The 15700-nt window shown below is 34.8% G+C and overlaps 8 non-coding genes and 3 pseudogenes across 8 annotated transcripts; 2 read left to right on the top strand and 9 right to left on the bottom strand.

The window, feature by feature from the left end:
• Nucleotides 1-2881: 2881 nt before the first annotated feature.
• Nucleotides 2882-3008, bottom strand: LOC126889162 (5S ribosomal RNA; annotated as a pseudogene).
• A 360-nt stretch (nucleotides 3009-3368) lies between these two features.
• On the bottom strand, nucleotides 3369-3486 carry LOC126889167 (5S ribosomal RNA; annotated as a pseudogene).
• Nucleotides 3487-5991: 2505 nt separating this feature from the next.
• On the bottom strand, nucleotides 5992-6110 carry LOC126889113 (5S ribosomal RNA). Its single transcript, XR_007699917.1, has one exon. It is a non-coding gene; the product is annotated as a 5S ribosomal RNA (ribosomal RNA).
• Nucleotides 6111-6187: 77 nt separating this feature from the next.
• LOC126889112 (5S ribosomal RNA) lies at nucleotides 6188-6306 on the bottom strand. The gene has a single exon (XR_007699916.1). It is a non-coding gene; the product is annotated as a 5S ribosomal RNA (ribosomal RNA).
• A 309-nt stretch (nucleotides 6307-6615) lies between these two features.
• Nucleotides 6616-6734, bottom strand: LOC126889023 (5S ribosomal RNA). The gene has a single exon (XR_007699827.1). It is a non-coding gene; the product is annotated as a 5S ribosomal RNA (ribosomal RNA).
• Nucleotides 6735-7039: 305 nt separating this feature from the next.
• Nucleotides 7040-7158, bottom strand: LOC126888994 (5S ribosomal RNA). The gene has a single exon (XR_007699797.1). It is a non-coding gene; the product is annotated as a 5S ribosomal RNA (ribosomal RNA).
• A 360-nt stretch (nucleotides 7159-7518) lies between these two features.
• LOC126889126 (5S ribosomal RNA) lies at nucleotides 7519-7636 on the top strand. Its single transcript, XR_007699930.1, has one exon. It is a non-coding gene; the product is annotated as a 5S ribosomal RNA (ribosomal RNA).
• A 304-nt stretch (nucleotides 7637-7940) lies between these two features.
• LOC126889100 (5S ribosomal RNA) lies at nucleotides 7941-8059 on the top strand. Its single transcript, XR_007699904.1, has one exon. It is a non-coding gene; the product is annotated as a 5S ribosomal RNA (ribosomal RNA).
• Nucleotides 8060-10267: 2208 nt separating this feature from the next.
• LOC126889146 (5S ribosomal RNA) lies at nucleotides 10268-10387 on the bottom strand (annotated as a pseudogene).
• Nucleotides 10388-10683: 296 nt separating this feature from the next.
• LOC126889000 (5S ribosomal RNA) lies at nucleotides 10684-10802 on the bottom strand. The gene has a single exon (XR_007699804.1). It is a non-coding gene; the product is annotated as a 5S ribosomal RNA (ribosomal RNA).
• Nucleotides 10803-11106: 304 nt separating this feature from the next.
• Nucleotides 11107-11225, bottom strand: LOC126889111 (5S ribosomal RNA). Its single transcript, XR_007699915.1, has one exon. It is a non-coding gene; the product is annotated as a 5S ribosomal RNA (ribosomal RNA).
• Between the last annotated feature and the right edge of the window lie 4475 nt (nucleotides 11226-15700).

Genomic DNA, 15700 nt, shown 5'->3' with positions numbered 1-15700 from the left:
TTCAATTCATTCCATCACTAAATTTACCCCATTTGAAATCATAAAAGGACATATTAATAGTCCAGATCCTTTTGACTTGGACGATAACCTTATATTATCTTACTATGTACAAAATCATAAAAAAGCAAGTAAACAGTTATATGAAATAATAAAAACTAGAAACGAAGAAACAAAAGAAAAAATAATTAATAAATTAAATGAAAATCGAAATGACCCTCCAGATTTTTCTAACCAAGACGTTGCATACGTCAAAACAAAATTGCGCGATAAAAAGGCACCCAAATTTAAAAAGACTGAAATTGTTCAAGATTCAGGTCTTATATTACAAACTAATAAAGGAAATTACCATAAAAATATAATCAGAAAACCCAAAATAAAACCAAAAATATCTTTTCAGGAAAATGAAAATCCGGACAACGTGTTTGCTCCTGATATTCCTGGCACTTCAACATAGATGTGAAGGAGAAGATGTAAAAATTACTCCTATATCGAACCCTTTGTTACCCATATTGTTAGGACCCTGTAAAATTATTTACACTAAGCATACTTTTATACACTATCTAGATTTAAGAGAAGTAACTAAACAGATAACTAGTTTAACTAAACATTTTTATAGCCTTAAGAATAGTCTAATAGTAAGTAATGCTTCTAACCCTATATCTTTTCATAACTTAGCTGAACAAATGACGAAAAGAACCGAATTCTTAATAAAAATTCTTGAAAGAAAATTTGAAAATTTAAATCCACATATTCGCTCTAAAAGAGGTTTAATAGATGGAATAGGCAAAATTAATAAATGGGCTTTTGGAACTTTAGATGCCGACGATGGAGAACGATACGATAAAGCAATCAATATTTTACAATTAAATCAGAAAAATGTAATTTCCTGAACTTAACCTTCAGTCAACTTTGTACAAAAAGCTTGTTAATCATTATAATCAGTCTTTATCAACCTTGTGGCAAAATCAACAAAAATTGCAAGACAATATTGAAAAATTTAAATATTCATTAGAAACCAAAATAATTACTTTGGGTAACTACATAACTTATCAAAGTATCCTTTACCAAATTAATCTCGATTGCCAAAATTTAATAACATTTATTGACAATATTGAAAATTCGATCGTTTTCTCTAAATTAAATACTCTTCACAATTCAATAATATCTACCCAAGAAATCTCAGAAATGATGTCATATTTATCACATATATACAAAGAAGAACAAATCGCAAAATTTAACAATGTGCTAACATACTATCTCTTTCTCAGTACCCAAGTAACCTTTTATGAATCCAAGCTTATATTCGCTATCCATGTTCCTATATTCAAATCAGAAAATTACGACTTCTTCCATGTTTACCCCGTAATACAAAATCATCAAACATATATTCCTTTATATCCCTACTTGGCAAAAGGAGAAAAATCACTATCGATAAAAGAAGAATGTCCCATCCTCGAAACCAGATACTACTGTCAACAGGACTACACCCAAATAGATACCTGCACCTATAAATTGATTGATGGACGTAATCCAGAGAAATGCTACGCCACTGAAATAAATCTACAAGAACCCATTATTGAACACGTTATGGATAACCAAATCTTGATAATTCCGTCCAGTACTGTCAAATTCATCTCAAAATGTGTGTCCAATTCGTTTTTGGAAATAAAAGAACCTTCGTTAATAGAAATCCCACCAAAATGTGAAATAGAGGTTGGAACCTTAAAATTTTCAAACAACCCACGTATCCAATCTGGAAAAATCATTATATTACCAAAATTAGAACATTTTTCGACTGAAAAGGTAAATTATCAAGTAACCAATTTAAGCAAAATCGATGTGGAAGGACTATACGAAATTAACAGAATCACCAGAAATCTTTCACCTGTAGAAGAAATTGGCTTTCCAACTACACCCATTATCAGCACTGGTTCAGTCATCCTAACTATATTAATACTAATCGTTACAATTTATGTCATTACTAGATGCCGAAAATATTACAAAAATAAGAAGGTTCCTGACGAAATCCCATTGGAAGAAAGATGTCCCCAAAATTTGGAATCCAAAAATACCTCCGTTATTTTTTCCTCTTAAGGACGGAGGAGTTACATGGTACGAAAGTCCGGACCTGGCAGAATCCCAACCAACACCTGCAGCTTACTCTGCAGTTTCCACCAGAAGTTTGTTAGATTGTTTCATTATATTTGCATTGTAAAATTCATTATTATTCTTGGTCTTGTCGAGTTCAGTCATATTTAAAATTGTAGTTTAGAAATAAAAATATTTTTTAAAAACCGATTTCATTTTTCGAAATCCAAAATTTACTATTGTTATTTCAACCCGACCTTGGTCAAACCTAAACTGTTACACTGATATGTGCGAATGTAGGTCGATTGTATTTACTATCAACAAACGTAGTTTTGTTTTGCTAAAGATATTTTTAATTATTAAAAGGATTTGTTTTAATAAGAAGATTACTAAGAGATGCCGTGTATCCCAACACAAATAAAATAAGATTTGTCAAAATATGTTTTCAAAGTGAATAACATTGGGGATACTTTCATATTAAACTAAAATTACATGTGTGATCAAAATATCCCCATCTACAGTATATCTTTGATCAGGTCCTTTAAATTTTTTTTCTTGAAAAGTATCAAACATTTAGTGTTAATATTTATTGTGTGTCTTGATATACGAAACCCGATTATTACTGATTTTTTTAGTCAATTTTAACTCTTAGATAAAAGTTTTGTTTAACATTAAAATTTAAAAATGATCAATGTATCCCCATTCTGCGGTAATGTATGTATATTTTTTTTGGCAATGGTCCAATGTTATACTCATTAAAATAATATCAAAAGTTAAACAAAGAAAAAAGGGAAGGCAACAACATGCAGTGTTCCCAAGCGGTCACCCATCCAAGGATCCAAGTACTAACCGCACCCGACACTGCTTGACTTCGGTGATCGGACGAGAACCGGTATATTCAGTGTGGTATGGCCGTTGCCGATTATAAATGAAACAAATTGATATAAAAAAATGAGTAAGTGATAATCCAGGTCGTGAGGCTGCTCCCTCAGGTAAAATAAATGTTTCTGATTCGGTTTCTTTGCGGATTCGGAATAATAAATGTATTAATTTCATTGTCCTTCTATCGCATAATTATACTTTTGCCATATACTGGTTTCTTTCTGCTTTACTTCTCGTTTGCTTTGTTAAACTACAGAACACATATGTCATAGTTCTACTGAATGATGTTACATGTGAATGTACAATTTTCTTAAAATGTATAGCCTTTTTGTCAATGGCCCAATGTTATTCTTATTAAAATAATATCAAAAGTTAAACAAATAAAAAAAGGAAGGCAACAAGCACAACATGCGTTGTTCCCAAGCGGTCACCCATCCAAGTACTAACCGCACCCGACACTGCTTGACTTCGGTGATCTGACGAGAACCGGTATATTAAGTGTGGTTACGTGTGGTATGCCCGTTGCCGATTATAAATGAAACAATTTGATATAAAATGAGTAAGTGATAATCCAGGTTGAGGCTGCTCCCTCATGTAAAATGTTTCTGATTCGGTTTCTTTTTGCGGATTCGGAATAATAAATTTATTGATTTCGTTGTCCTTCTATCGCATAATTATACTTTTGCCGTATACTGCTTTCTTTCTGCTTTACTTCTCGTTTGCTTTGCTAAACTATAGAACACATGTCATAGTTCTACTGAATGATGTTACATGTGAATACAATTTTCTTAAAATGTATAGCCTTGTTGTCAATGGCCCAATGTTATTCTCTTATTAAAATACACTAAGCGCCAAGATTAACGCACCACCTTAAAAATGGGTCATTTTAATGTCTCATATTTCCTAAACGTGTTGTCCGATTTTAGTGATTTTTTTAATATGTTATAGCTTTATTCTTCAAGAATATCGATGTAATAATATTGTTGCTAAACAGATAAGTGTCATTGTATACCGGGTGTAACAATGATAGTGTGTTCTTTCCTCAAAGTTTGGAACACCCTGTGGAATATTCTAGCATCTAGCGTATATAAAATATTGAAATTACAACTCGGCTGTAACCTTAGGCTATTTTAACATTTTGCTTTTTGATTCATTCGCTTATGTTGGATAATAAAAAAGTTAGGTACTTTAATAACTAACAACGTTCTTAATCAATACAGGGTGTTTCTAAATAAGTGCGACAAACTTCAAGGGGTAATTCTGCATGAAAAAATAATGACCGTTTGCTGTATAAACATATGTCCGCAAATGCTTCGTTTCCGAGATACGAGATGTGGAAATTTTTCTTAAAAGCTGACGATTTATTCATTGATCTGAAACTGGTTGAGATATGCAAATGAAATTTGGTAGGTTTTAAGAGGTAGTTATTGCGCATTTTTTGGCATACAATTAAGAATTTTATATTCACCATTGGCGTGCATACGGGTAATATGACCCGTATGCACGCCAATGGTGAATATAAGATTCTTAATTGTACGTCAAAAAATGCGTAATAACAACCTCTTAAAACATACTAAATTTCATTTGCATATCTCAACCGGTTTTAGATCAATAAATAAATCGTCAGTTTGTAAGAAAAAATTCAATATCCCGTATCTCATAGCGTATCCCGTATCTCAGCATTTGCGGGCATATGTTTATAAAGCAAACGGTCATTATTTTTTAATGCAGAATTACCCCTTAAAGTTTGTCGCACTTATTTAGAAGCACCCTGTATTGATGAAGAAAGTTGCTAGTTGTTAAAGTACCTAACTTTTTTATTATCCAACATAAGCTAATGAAGCAACATGTTAAGATGCCTAATGTTAAGAGCCTAATGTTATAGTTGAGTTGTAATTTCAATGTTTTATATACGCTAGAATATTCCACAGGGTGTTCCAAACTGTGAGGAAAAAACCCACTATAATTGTTACACCCGGTATATAATGACACTTATCTGTTTAGCAACAGTATTATTACATCGATATTCTTAAAGAATAAATCTATAATATATTTAAAAAATCACTAAAATCGGACAACAGGTTTAGGAAATATGAGACATTAAAAATGTCTCATTTTTAAGGTGGTGCGTTAATTTTGGCGCTTTGAGTAATATCAAAAGTTAAACAAAGAAAAAAAAAAGGAAGGCAACAACAACATGCGGTGTTCCCAAGCGGTCACCCATCCAAGTACTAACCGCACCCGACACTGCTTGACTTCGGTGATCGGACGAGAACCGGTATATTTAGGGCCGGTTGTTCGAACGCTAATCAACAATGATCATTATCAAATAATTAATTACTGTCAATGTCAATAGGGCTTTTCATCGATTGTCATTTGTTTCGAGCTTCTGTCAAATGTTGTATAATCTGTGTATAATATTAATATACACGGATTATACGACATATGACAGAAGCTCGAAACAAATGACTGTGAATGAAAAGCCCTATTGTTAAAACATAATTAATTACAATTCTGAGACTATAATCAATTAATATAACAATAATTATTAACATAATTAATAATAAATCTCATAATTGTAATTAATTATGTTTTCAGCAACCCAAACAAAGTTGACATTGACAGTTTTGGTGACAGTAATTAAATATTTAATAATGATCATTGTTGATTAGCGTTCGAACAACCGGCCCTCAGTGTGGTATGGCCGTTGCCGACTATAAATGAAACAAATTGATATAAAAAAGAGTAAGTAAGTGATAGTCCAGGTTGTGAGAGGTTGCTCCCTCATGTAAAATGTTTCTGATTCGGTTTCTTCTATTGTATAATTGTATTTGCAATATACTGGTTTCTTTCTGCTTTACTTTTCGTTTGCTTTGTTAAACTATAGAACACATGTCATAGTTCTACTGAATGATGTTACATATTAATGTACAATTTTCTTAAAATGTATAGCCTTTTTGTCAATGGCCCAGTGTTATTCTTATTAAAATAATATCAAAAGTTAAACAAAGAAAAAAAGGAAGGCAACAACATGCCGTGTTCCCAAGCGGTCACCCATCCAAGTACTAACCGCACCCGACACTGCTTGACTTCGGTGATCGGACGAGAACCGGTATATTCAGTATGGTATGGCCGTTGCCGATTATAAATGAAACAAATTGATATAAAAAAGAGTAAGTAAGTGATAGTCCAGGTTGTTAAACAAAGAAAAAAAGGAAGGCAACAACATGCCGTGTTCCCAAGCGGTCACCCATCCAAGTACTAACCGCACCCGACACTGCTTGACTTCGGTGATCGGACGAGAACCGGTATATTCAGTATGGTATGGCCGTTGCCGATTATAAATGAAACAAATTGATATAAAAAAGAGTAAGTAAGTGATAGTCCAGGTTGTGAGAGGTTGCTCCCTCATGTAAAATGTTTCTGATTCGGTTTCTTCTATTGCGTAATTGTATTTGCAATATACTGGTTTCTTTCTGCTTTACTTCTCGTTTGTTTTGCTAAACTATAGAACACATGCCCTAGTCCTACTGAATAATATTACACTTGAATGTACAACTTTCATAATATGTAGTTCATTTTTGTCAATGGCCCAGTGTTATTCTTATTAAAATAATATCAAAAGTTAAACAAGGAAAAAAAGGAAGGCAACAACATGCGGTGTTCCCAAGCGGTCACCCATCCAAGTACTGACCGCACCCGACACTGCTTGGCTTCGGTGATCGGACGAGAACCGGTATATTCAGTGTGGTATGGCCGTTGCCGATTATAACTGAAACAAATTGATTTAAAAATGAGTAAGTGATAGTCCAGGTTGTGAAAGGTTGCTCCCTCATGTAAAATGTTTCTGATTCGGTTTCTTCTATTGCATAATTGTATTTGCAATATACTGGTTTCTTTCTGCTTTACTTCTCGTTTGTTTTGCTAAAGTATAGAACACATGCCCTAGTCCTACTGAATAATAGTACACTTGAATGTACAACTTTCATAATATGCATTTCATTTTTGTCAATGGCCCAGTGTTATTCTTATTAAAATTATATCAAAAGTTAAACAAGGAAAAAAAGGAAGGCAACAACATGCGGTGTTCCCAAGCGGTCACCCATCCAAGTACTAACCGCACCCGACACTGCTTGACTTCGGTGATCGGACGAGAACCGGTATATTCAGTGTGGTATGGCCGTTGCCAATTATAAATGAAACAAATCGATATAAAAACTTGGGAACACCGCATGTTGTTGCCTTCCTTTTTTCCTTGTTTAACTTTTGATATTATTTTAATAAGAATAACACTGGGCCATTTACAAAAATGAAATAGATATTATGAATGTTGTACATTCAAGTGTAATATTATTCAGTAGGACTATGGCATGTGTTCTATAGTTTAGCAAAGCAAACTAGAAGTAAAGCAGAAAGAAAACAGTATATTGCAAATACAATTGTGCAATAGAAGAAACCAAATCAGAAACATTTTACATGAGGGAGCAACCTCTCACAACCTGGACTATCACTTACTCATTTTTATATCAATTTGTTTCATCTATAATCGGCAACGGCCATACCACACTGAAATAACCGGTTCTCGTCCGATCACCGAAGTCAAGCAGTGTGGGTGCGGTTAGTACTAGGATGGGTGACCGCTTGGGAATACCGCATGTTGTTGCCTTCCTTTTTTTTCCTTGTTTAACTTTTGGTATTATTTTAATAAGAATAACACTGGGCCATTGACAAAAATGAAATACATTATGAAAGTTGTACATTCAAGTGTAATATTATTCAGTAGAACTATGGCATGTGTTCTATAGTTTAGCAAAGCAAACGAGAAGTAAAGCAAAAAGAAACCAGTATATTGCAAATACAATTATGCAATAGAAGAAACCGAATCAGAAACATTTTACATGAGGGAGCAACCTCTCACAACCTGGACTATCACTTACTCATTTTTATATCAATTTGTTTCATTTATAATCGGCAACGGCCATACCACACTGAATATACCGGTTCTCGTCCGATCACCGAAGTCAAGCAGTGTCGGGTGTGGTTAGTACTTGGATGGGTGACCGCTTGGGAACACCGCATTTTGTTGTCTTCCTTTTTTGCTTTGTTTAACTTTTGATATTATTTTAATAAGAATAACATTGGGCCATTGACAAAAAGGCTAAAAAATCATAGCATGTGATCTGTCTTTAAAAAGACAACCAAATGCAACGAAGACAGTAAAGGCCCCGTCTCACCATCAAATAATTGACAGTTATTTGATCAAACTTGACAGTTAGTGACACAAAGTGACAGTTAGTATGTATAGTTTGTGTCACTAGTCAAGTTTGACTGTCAAGTTTGATCAAATAACTGTCAATTATTTGATGGTGAGACGGGGCCTTAAAATTCTCGCGTTAGAGATTCCATAGTAAATCACGAGGGAAAATCAGGAAAAAACTTCGTTATACTATCCCGACATTTATTTGAATGTGAACAATTTTATTTAGGTGAAACATCAAGACCATTAAACGTTAGAATAAGTGAACATCAGTCTTATATTAAAAATAGAGAATTTGATAGATCTCAAATATGTCAACACGCATGGGATAATGAACATGGAGTTCAGTGGAGAGATTCAAGTATAGTCCTGAAAGAAACAGATAGTAAAAAGAGAAAGATCAAAGAAGCGGCTGTAATTATGCTAAATGAAACCAATTGTGTCGCAAATTCCTCGGTAGAATGCAGAAGGATGTGGTTACCCATACTGAAAGAGGAAGTCAATAGAAGGAAAATACCACGATTAGTAAGTCAATAACATATCGAGTTAGTACAAATTTTATATTTTAGTATTACTTATTGTATCGGGTGTCCACTTATATTTTCCCCCATTTTAACTGCCTATATTTTCTAAACGGCTCAAGATAGAAATATGCAGTTTTGGCTGAAATGTTTTATTTTAGTAAAAGTTTTATCTGAATGGATTGAACTTTTTATATCGCTTTCAAATGCGAAAACAACAATGGCGGATTTTTGAAAAAAAACTTTATTGATTTTTTTTTAATGGAACACCCAGTATTTTTTTTGTAAATTGAAAGAAAGGTCCTTCACCGGTGATGAGTAATTAATTTTTAAAATGAGAGGTGCAACATGGATATCACATAACATAACATCAATTTATGTGATTTCCACATTGCATCTCTCATTTTAAAAATTAATTGCTCAGTTATTTGACAACCGATTTTAAAAAATTTTATATCGCTGGATAGGTAAATAAACGTTTTTTCAAGTTTTTAGGTGAATGACCATTTTTTATAACGCTTTTAAATAAAAAATGGCGTATTTTTGAAAAAAAAAACCTTCTTGACTTTTTTTATTAAAACACCCAGTATACTTTTTTTAACTTGAAAAAATGGTGATTTACCTATCCAGCGATACAAAAAATTTTAAAATCGGTTGTCAAATGACTGAGCAATTAATTTTTAAAATGAGAGATGCAATGTGGAAATTACATAACATAATATCAATTTGCTTAGTCATGTTATTTAGGTATGTGATATCCACGTTGCACCTCTCATTTAAAAAATTAATTACTCAGTGAGTTGACAACCTATTTTGAAAAACTTTATATCGCTGGATAGGTGAATGACCTTTCTTTCAATTTACAGAAAAATATACGGGGTGTTCCATTAAAAAAAAGTCAACAACGTTTTTTTCAAAAATCCGCCATTTTTTTTCTTATTTGAAAGCGATAAAAAAATTTAATCCATTCAGACAAAACTTTTACTAAAATATAACATTTCAGCGAAAACCGCATATTTCTATCTTGAGCCGTTTAGAAGTTATAGGCAGTTAAAATGGGGGAAAATATAAGTGGACACCCGGTATATCTAATATCTATGTATTATTAATATAATTTATAATTCAAACATATTAAAGTCAGAATTTGGCATTAGTTTTTTGAAGGTAAATTAAATGTAAGAACAAATACTTACGATGTCGGGATAGTATCACGAGGTTTTTTCCTGGTTTTCCCTCGTGATTTACTATGGAATCTCTAACGCGAGAATTTTACTTTGCTCCCTCGTGTAAAATGTTTCTGATTCGGTTTCTTCTATTGAATAATTGTATTTGCAATATACTGGTTTCTTTCTGCTTTACTTCTCGTTTGTTTTGCTAAACTATAGAACACATGCCCTAGTCCTACTGAATAATATTACACTTGAATGTACAACTTTCATAATATGTATTTCACTTTTGTCAATGGCCCAGTGTTATTCTTATTAAAATAATATCAAAAGTTAAACAAGGAAAAAAAGGATGGCAACAAACATGCGGTGTTCCCAAGCGGTCACCCATCCAAGTTCTAACCGCACCCGACACTGCTTGACTTCGGTGATCGGACGAGAACCGGTATATTCAGTGTGGTATGGCCGTTGCCGATTATAAATGAAACAAATTGATATAAAAATGAGTAAGTGATAGTCCAGGTTGTGAAAGGTTGCTCCCTCATGTAAAATGTTTCTGATTCGGTTTCTTCTATTGCACAATTGTATTTGCAATATACTGGTTTCTTTCTGCTTTTCTTCTCGTTTGCTTTGCAAACACATGCCATAGTCCTACTGAATAATATTACACTTGAATTTACAACTTTCATAATATGTAGTTCATTTTTGTCAATGGCCCAGTGTTATTCTTATTAAAATAATATCAAAAGTTAAACAAGGAAAAAAAGGAAGGCAACAACATGCGGTGTTCCCAAGCGGTCACCCATCCAAGTACTAACCGCACCCGACACTGCTTGACTTCGGTGATCGGACGAGAACCGGTATATTCAGTGTGGTATGGCCATTGCCGATTATAACTGAAACAAATTGATTTAAAATGAGTAAGTGATAGTCCAGGTTGTGAGAGGTTGCTCCCTCATGTAAAATGTTTCTGATTTGGTTTCTTCTATTGCATAATTGTATTTGCAATATACTGGTTTCTTTCTGCTTTACTTCTCGTTTGTTTTGCTAACGTATAGAACACATGCCCTAGTCCTACTGAATAATATTACACTTGAATGTACAACTTTCATAATATGCATTTCATTTTTGTCAATGGCTCAGTGTTATTCTTATTAAAATAATATCAAAAGTTAAACAAGGAAAAAAAGGAAGGCAACAACATGCGGTGTTCCCAAGCGGTCACCCATCCAAGTCCTAACCGCACCCGACACTGCTTGACTTCGGTGATCGGACGAGAACCGGTATATTCAGTGTGGTATGGCCGTTGCCGATTATAAATGAAACAAATTGATATAAAAACTTGGGAACACCGCATCCCTAATAGCACAAGGACGTCCAATGGACGTCCATTGGACGTCCTTCACGGACTTTAGGGACGTCCATTGGACGTCCGTTTTCGTCCGAGGAACGTCCTTTATACGTCCTATTTTGGTCCAAATGTCGCGCTACCGAACGTCCATTGGACGTCCATCTAAGGTCCGAGGGGACGTATATTGGACCTTAATCGGACGTAATTTGGACCTTAATCGGACGTCCTAGGGGACGTAAATTGGACCTTAATCGGACGTAAATTGGACCTTAATCGGACATAAATTGGACCTTAATCGGACGTAAATTGGACCTTAATCGGACATAAATTGGACCTTAATCGGACGTAAATTGGACCTTAATCGGACGTAAATTGGACCTTAATAGGACGTAAATTGGACCTTAATGGGACGTAAATGGGACCTTAATCGGACGTAAATTGGACCTTAACCGGACGTAAATTGGACTTTAATAGGACGTAAATTGGACCTTAATCGGACGTAAATGGGACCTTAATCGGACGTAAATTGGACCTTAATCGGACGTAAATTGGACCTTAATCGGACGTAAATTGGACCTTAATCGTACGTAAATTGGACCTTAATAGGACGTAAATTGGACCTTAATCGGACGTAAATGGGACCTTAATCGGACGTAAATTGGACCTTAATCGGATGTAAATTGGACCTTAACCGGACGTTCTAGGGGACGTGAATTGGACCTTAACAGAACGTCCAATTTTGGTCCAAATGCCACGTTGCCAAACGCCCAATGGAGGTCCACTTAACATCCGAAGGGACGTTCGGTGGACGTCAATTGGGCCTTCATAGGACGTCCCAGTTTGGTCCAATGTCTTGCTGCCGAACATCCATCTAATGTCGTGGGAAATAAAAAATATATTTTTTAAGGAACTTATATTACATCTTATATTAAATTACAATTATTGGATATTACATTATTTACATTAAATTACAATACACTTCTCCAAGAAATTAACGCACCACCTTAAATATGGGGTATTTTTGATGTCTCGTATTTCCTAAACCTGTTGTTTCATCTAAGTGATTTTTTTATAATATAGCCTAGGCTATAGGTTACCTCCTTAAGCTTGTCATGCACAGGGAGCTATGCTGTAATATATGTACATTATATCATATCGCTCTCTATAGTAATGAGTGAGCCTGCAGACAGAAAACAAATGGTTCCATATGTGCAGGCTCACTCATTACTATAGAGTGCGATGTGATATAATATATATTACAGTATAGCTCCCCGTGCATGACAAGCATAAGGAGGTACTTAACCTATAGCCTAGGGCCTAGGCTAGAATATTATAAAAAAATCACTTAGATGCAACAACAGGTTTAGGAAATTCGAGACATCATTTTAAGGTGGTGCGTAATCGGCTGTATATACAGGGTGTAACAAAAATACACGTCATAAATTAAATCACATATTCTGGGACCAAAAATAGTTTGAATGAACCTAACTTACCTTAGTACAAATATGCACATAAAAAAAGTTACAGCCCTTTGAAATTACAAAATGAAAATCGATTTTTTCGATTATATCGAAAACTATTAGCGATTTTTTATTGAAAATGGACATGTGGCAGTATTATGGCAGGAATATCTTAAAGAAAAATTATGGTGAAATTTGTGCACCCCATAAAAATTTTATGGGTGTTTTGATCCCTTAGATCCTCCCAAACTTTTGTGTATGTTCCAATTCAATTTTATTATTGTGGTAGGTACCATTAGTTAAATTCAATATTTTTGTTTCTTAGTATTTTTCAGATAAGGCAGTTTTTATCGAGTTGCGACTTCTTTTTTAACATGTCTACATAAAAATTTTATGGGGGTTTTGTTCCTTTAAACCCCCCAAATGTTTGTGTACGTTCCAATTAAACTATTACTGAGGTACCATTAGTTAAACAGAATGTTTTTAAAACTTTTTTGACTCTCTGTATTTTTTCGATAAGGCACATTTTATGGAGATCTGGCTTCTTTTTTAATATGGTTCAAAATATCAGGTCCGTGAGCTTAGCCCGAAAAAGTCGGGAAAAAAAATGCGATTGGTGCCATTCGTTTGTCCACGTTTGTCCACCATTTTATTTCGTTAGTCCACCCATCAATTCTTTTTTATAAACAAAAATTTTTTTTCGGGCTAACTTCACAAATCCACAAATTTTCTAAGATTTAAAAAAACTATTGCTATATTGTTTGTCCATCGTTTGTCCATGTTTGTCCACCACATAATTTTTTTTGTCCACCCTCTGAAACAACCCCCTGTTAAATGTAATTATTTTTTTATTTCTTAATTCGGGCTAACTTCACGTTCTCTTATATGGGCATTTATACGTTAATTCGGGTGCAGAATCACAACTAAGCGTTTGTCCACCCCTTTGCAGCATTTGTCCAACCCCTTAAAGTGCGAAACAACCCCCCTGTTAATTGTAATTATTTTTTTATTTCTTAATTCGGGCTAGCTTCAGGTTCCCTTAAATGGGCATTTAAGCGTTAATTCGGGTGCAGAATCACAACTACTCGTTTGTCCACCCCTTCGCAGCGTTTGTCCAACCCTTTAAAGTGCGAAACAACCCCCCTGTTAATTGTAATTATTTTTTATTTCTTAATTCGGGCTAACTTCACGTCCGTTTAAACGCGTAATTTAAAGTTATTTCGGGTGCAGAATCACAACTACCCGTTTGTCCACCCATTTGCAGCGTTTGTCCAACCCCTTAAAGTGCGAAACAACCCCCCTGTTAATTGTAATTATTTTTTTATTTCTTAATTCGGGCTAGCTTCACGTTCCCTTAAATGGGCATTTAAACGTTAATTCGGGTGCAGAATCACAACTGCCCGTTTGTCCACCCTTTCGCAGAGTCTGTCCGACCACTTACAGTGCGAAACAACCCCCTCGTTAATTGTAATTATTTTTTTATTTCTTTATTCGGGCTAGCTTCACGTTCCCTTAAATGGGCATTTAAACGTTAATTCGGATGCAGAATCACAACTACCCGTTTGTCCACCCCTTCGCAGCGTTTGTCCAACCCCTTAAAGTGCGAAACAACCTCCCTGTTAATTGCAATTTTTTTTTCTTAATTCGGGCTAGCTTCACGTTCCCTTAAATAGGCATTTAAACGTTAATTAGGGTGCAGAATTACAACTACCCGTTTGTCCACCCCTTCGCAGCGTTTGTCCAACCCCTTAAAGTGCGAAACAACCCCCCGTTAATTGTAATTATTTTTTTATTTCTTAATTCGGGCTAGCTTCACGTTCCCTTAAATGGGCATTTCAACGTTAATTCGGGTGAAGAATAACAACTACCCGTTTGTCCACCCCTTCGCAGCGTTTGTCCAGCCCCTTAAAGTGCGAAACAACCCCCTAGTTAATTGTAATTATTTTTTTATTTCTTTATTCGGGCTAACTTCACGTTCTCTTAAATGGGCATTTAAACGTTAATTCGGGTGCAGAATCACAACTGCCCGTTTGTCCACCCTTTCGCAGAGTCTGTCCAACCACTTACAGTGCGAAACAATCCCCTCGTTAATTGTAATTATTTTTTTATTTCTTTATTCGGGCTAGCTTCACGTTCCCTTAAATGGGCATTTAAACGTTAATTCGGGTGCAGAATCACAACTGCCCGTTTGTCCACCCTTTCGCAGAGTCTGTCCAACCACTTACAGTGCGAAACAACCCCCTCGTTAATTGTAATTATTTTTTTATTTCTTTATTCGGGCTAGCTTCACGTTCCCTTAAATGGGCATTTAAACGTTAATTCGGATGCAGAATCACAACTACCCGTTTGTCCACCCCTTCGCAGCGTTTGTCCAACCCATTAAAGTGCGAAACAACCCCCCTGTTAATTGTAATTATTTTTTTATTTCTTAATTCGGGCTAGCTTCACGTTCCCTTAAATGGGCATTTAAAAACATTTAAAAAAATGGGTGGACAAACGATTAGTTGTGATTCTTCACCCGAATTAACTTTAAAATACACGTTTAAACGGACGTGAAGTTAGCCCGGATTAAGAAATAAAAAATAATTACAATTAACAGGGGGGTTGTTTCGCACTTTAAGGGGTTGGACAAACGCTGCAAAGGGGTGGACAAACGCTTAGTTGTGATTCTGCACCCGAATTAACGTTTAAATGCCCATTTAAGAGAACGTGAGGTTAGCCCGAATTAAGAAATAAAAAAATAATTACAATTAACAGGGGGTTGTTTCAGAGGGTGGACAAAAAAATTATGTGGTGGACAAACATGGACAAACGATGGACAAACAATATAGCGAGAGTTTTTTTAAATTTTAGAAAATTTGTGAATTTGTGAAGCTAGCCCGAAAAAAAATTTTTGTTAATAAAAAAAAATTGATGGGTGGACTAACGAAATAACATGGTGGACAAACTTGGACAATCAATGGACAATCGAATGG

The sequence above is a fragment of the Diabrotica virgifera genome, chromosome 7 (assembly GCF_917563875.1).
Source record: "Diabrotica virgifera virgifera chromosome 7, PGI_DIABVI_V3a".
NCBI classification, from domain to species: Eukaryota; Metazoa; Arthropoda; class Insecta; order Coleoptera; family Chrysomelidae; genus Diabrotica; species Diabrotica virgifera.
The sequence above is the reverse complement of the archived record's forward strand: the minus strand, read 5'-3'. Positions and strand labels throughout refer to the sequence as shown.